We start from the raw sequence: 4633 nt of genomic DNA, 5'->3' as shown, positions 1-4633 counted from the left end.
AGTCACTTGTGTGTCTTTGGAGAAATATCTATGTCCTTTGTCCGCTTTTTGATGGAGTGTGTGTGTGTGTGTGTGTGTGTGTGTGTGTGTGTGTGCGCGCGCTGAGTTATTTGAGTTCCTTATGGATTCTGGATATTGGTTCTTTGTCTGAGGCATAATTTGCAAACATTTTCTACCATTCCATAGGTTTTCTGTTTCTTTATATATTCAAAATCTTTCTTGCATCCTTTTGGCAATGAAGAATAAGGGAGTGATCACAATTAGCTGGAGCCACTGCAAGCTCAGGCAGTGAAGCTCTGATGGAGAAAAAACTTCTCCAAGGAAAATTAAGACCTTTGTTATCTTTCTAGAATGATTGCAATAGTTTCCTAACGTGTATTTCTGCTTCCCATCTCCTTCAGTCTATCCTACAATCTGTTGGCAAGTCCATGAAAAATGTACAGGTTTTACCATATCATTCCTTGTTTAAAACTCTTTAATGGCTCCCCTTGATCCTAGGGATAAAGTTCTAACTGATTTTTACTGTGGCCGAGTTACCTCCGATCAACTCCTTGCTTGACTCTCCATTCAGAGCTCTCACTACTCTCTCATTCCTTGATTTATCCCTTCCACTCTTCCCCACCCCCAAGCTGCTTGTACATCTCCTAAAAGGCTGGACTCTTTTGGGATCTTATTCATTTCACTTGCTTGAATCACTTTTTTTCCATTGTCAGTGCTGAAGTGACCATTTCTTTGCCTGTGTTTGTTCCTACTTCCACCACAGAGCTTGAAGGACTTGGGTGCCTGACAAGCACGTTGTAGAATGCCAATAGTGTAAGTCCTGGTCTGAGTCTGGAGGCCTGAGGAACTATCTGACCATGTGGTTTTTGGAAGCATGTCTGACATACTGCCAGATGGAATGAAAAGGTAAGCATGTGGATTCCATTCTCTTCTGGAAGCCAAAACCCAGACCCAAATCTTTTCCTTGACAGTGTTTACCCTTTGCCCTCATTCTGTGTTCTCATTTTCCATTAAGTGACAACTTCTCAACAGAGCAATCTGTACTTCATTGTCTTTGATTTTTTTTTTACTATTTATCCTTAACTCTTTACAATCTGGCATTTATCCTGATAATTTCACTAAAATTATTTACTCAGCATATGCATAATATCCTTCTTGCTGTATTCAGTACCTCTATCTTTTCTCTTCACCTTAAGTTTTCTCCTTTTGCATATTCTACTGCCACCTCATACTTAGCATGTCTAAAAGTAAATATTCCAATCCTCTTTTCACATCCGTTTCCCACCTATGAACTTGTTTCTGCCAGTTGTAAAGCTAGTCATTGAATTTTAAATTCTTGAGGTTATTTTCCCTCTTCTTGTGTGTTGAACTATTCAGTTTATTCTTTTGTAATATTTTCTTCTATTTTGTTTTGTTTGTACAGTTACCACGGTAGTGCACAATTTTATCATTTCATTGATGCAACTTTACAATAAACTGTTCAATAGAAATATAATATGTCACATATATAATTTTAAATTGCCTAGTAGACATTAAAAATTAAAAGGTAAAATTAATTTTAATATATTTTTATTTATTTCAATTTATCTAAAATATTAGCATTTCAAAATGTAATTAACATCATAAGTATTAATAGGATATGTATCTTATTAGATGATGTATCTTTTTGTTCTAGTGTTGGAACTCTAGTTTATATTTAACATTTATAGCACATCTCATGTGAGACTAGCCATATTTCCAGTCCTCAATAGCTATATGTAACTGGTGGCTACCGTATGGGGCAACACAGAGCCTAGCTGACATCTTCAACTTAACTTTTTCAGTGGACTCTGCATTCCATCAATAAACCAATCATCTTTCAGCACTACTTTAATCACAAACGTGTCTGATAAAGAAAAGACTTCATGATTATTTTCATTTGAGTTTCGTAGAAGGAATGGATTCCTTTTTTGATTTTATTTAAGGACCTCTGTAGATTCTTCTCTCATTGAGTGGTTTCCCCCTCTTATCCATGATTTTGCTTCCTGTGGTCAACTGTGGTCCAAAGTGTTAAGATGTTAAGATATTTTGAGAGAGAGAGAGAGAGAGAGAGAGAGAGAGAGAGAATATTCTTGTAACTTTTATTACAGTATATTGTTATAATTGTACTATTTTATTTAGTTATTGCTGTTAATCTTTTACTGTGCCTAAATTAAACTTTAGCATACATATTTATGTATAGGAAAAAACGTTTGGTATTATCTGTGATTTCAGGCATTCACTGGGGGTCTTGGGATGTATTCCTTACCAATAAAGGAGTACTACTATACTTACCCAGCATTATTTTCATGTTACCTAATATTATTTTCAATTTAATCAACACCTTTTCCACCATATCCAAAGTATACCAACTGTCCCTATTATATTGTTTTTATGACAATTCCATGAACATGTCTGCTCATTCCTGCTGTTACCTAGTCCCTGCCCCTTGGGAGTTTCCTCTCTTCTTAGCTCTCAATTCCCAGATTAAATTCTGCTTTCTTTATGAAGTCTCTCCTGACTAGTACAACCAGAAGGGAAAGTGATGCTGTTAAGATGTGACCATATCAGTAAATAGTGTAATTAATAATATAACTAAAGTATAGCATGGAAATAATAAAATTAAAAAAAGATTGATAGCATAAAAAGTGATCTTTATTATGGACTTATTAGTAATTATACTATCACTGCATTTTAAATTGTTATTAGCTAACAATATTGTTTACTATATACTAAACACTCTGCTAAGTGAACTATATGCGTTATCTCTTTTAATTCTCATGAAAAAATCGGGAAGATTCTATTACCTTACTTTGTAGACAATATATTTGAGGTACAGTAGATTAAATTGTTCAGGAAGACATGAAGGCAGGATTTGACATTTAACTCTTTGACTCCTACTTTTAATAACAAAGTAACAGTATGTTTTTCAATAAAATTGTTTCTAACAGACCAACAGAGTCTTCTAAAAATAAGAATTATTGCAGCTTCCTTCTTATGGGTAACTTGGACAGCAGCCCAGATGCTTTGCTTAAGATATTTCTCACGAGTTCGAGGTGCCGCCGCCACCGCAGCCCCCGGAGCCACGATGCCTAAAGGAGGGAGAAAAGGGGGCCACAAAGGCCGAGCAAGGCAGTATACGAGCTCTGAGGAGATCGACACACAACACCAGGCTGAAAAGCAGAAGGCCAGGGAAGAAGAGGAACAAGGAGAAGAAGCTGGAGATGGGGTTGCAGGTCCCGAAAAGGAGAAGAGATTTCTAGACTCAGATGAGAGTGAAGATGAAGATGACTACCAGCAAAAAGCAAAGGTGTCGAAGAGCTCATCGACATCGAGAACCCCAACCGGATGGCACAGACAACCAAAAAGGTTACCCAACTGGATCTAGACGGGTCAAAATTGCTTTCAAGGAGAGAACTAGAAGAAATTGAGAAGTAGAAGGCAAAAGAGCGTTACATGAAAATGCATTTAGCTGGGAAGGCAGAGTAATCCAAGGCTGACTTTGGCCATCATCTGGAAACAGCGGAAGGGGCCTGCCAGGAATAAAGAAGAGAGAAGCAAAAGATGATGCCACGTTGTCAGGAAGACGAATGCAGTCACTCTCTCTGAATAAGTAAGCATGACTGTGGGAGGAGATGCCAGAGAACTGGGTCATGCTGCCAGTATCTCTGCTGTGTCTCTCCCACCCTGTGCCCTGGTGCCGCTGCAACAGCCCCTCGTGGCCAGGAGCCCCCCACAGCCTGGGGCATCCTTTTCATCCTGGCACATAAATTGTTTGGGGGAATGCAGGGGGTGGGGCTGGGGGAGGAGCAGCTGCTATCTTTGAGACAGAAAGATGCAGGACAGCATTTCATATGTAACCATTTGAATGTTTCCGCTGTTTTTAGAATTCAGAACCCATGTTGGGAGGGTGCCTGGGAGGTGGGGTAAGAAGAGCTTCCATTTGTCTGGTAGATTGCACGTTAGTGGGCGGTTGTGCCAGGAGGCAGCTGCTGACAAGTTTGCAGCAACCAGTCCTGGTCTGTGTTGCCTGGGTGCTCATTCAGAGAGGGGCTGTCATCTGGTTGCCCATGTCCCTGGGTCCTTGAGGATCATGGCTTGTTACTGGCCAGTCCTGTGACTGAGGCCTCTCCTCTTTTTACTCTTCCCTGCCTCATCCCTACCCACCTAGCCAAGGCCAGGGCCCATTTTTAACCCTACCCATTGATCATTTCAAGAAACCTCTGTTCACTGTGTAGCACCCAGGCAAAACATGTTCTACAAATTCAACTTGTATAATTGGCAGATTAAACCTGACATTATTGTAAAAAAAAAAAAAAAAAAAGATATCGCTCACGTATTGTGTTATCTTAACTAGAAACTCCTTCTACATTTTTTTTTTTTTTTTGAGTTGGAGTCTCACTCTGTCACCCAGACTGGAGTGCAGTGGCCGCTCCCGGCACCGCAGCCTCGACCTGCTGGGCTCCGGCGATCCTTCCGCCTCAGCCTTCCGAGTAGCCGGAATTACAGGCGCGAGCTACCACGCCCGGTGATTTTTTGATTTATTGTAGAGATGAGGTCTCGCTGCCCAGGCGGGTCTCGAACCCGCGGGCTCAGGCAATCCACTCACCTCAGC

At 40.3% G+C, this 4633-nt stretch overlaps 1 pseudogene across 1 annotated transcript; it reads left to right on the top strand.

Moving 5' to 3' along the window:
- The first annotated feature begins 3106 nt into the window (after window positions 1–3106).
- On the top strand, window positions 3107–4341 carry LOC103257591 (annotated as a pseudogene). The gene is made up of 2 exons (XR_504132.1): window positions 3107–4017; window positions 4264–4341. The product of XR_504132.1 is annotated as a 28 kDa heat- and acid-stable phosphoprotein pseudogene (transcript).
- Window positions 4342–4633: the final 292 nt, after the last annotated feature.

This window comes from Carlito syrichta, unplaced genomic scaffold, assembly GCF_000164805.1.
Source record: "Carlito syrichta isolate Samal-C Ts95f unplaced genomic scaffold, Tarsius_syrichta-2.0.1 Scaffold80812, whole genome shotgun sequence".
In the NCBI taxonomy this organism is placed as follows: domain Eukaryota; kingdom Metazoa; phylum Chordata; class Mammalia; order Primates; family Tarsiidae; genus Carlito; species Carlito syrichta.
This window is presented reverse-complemented; position numbering and strand designations above follow the sequence as displayed.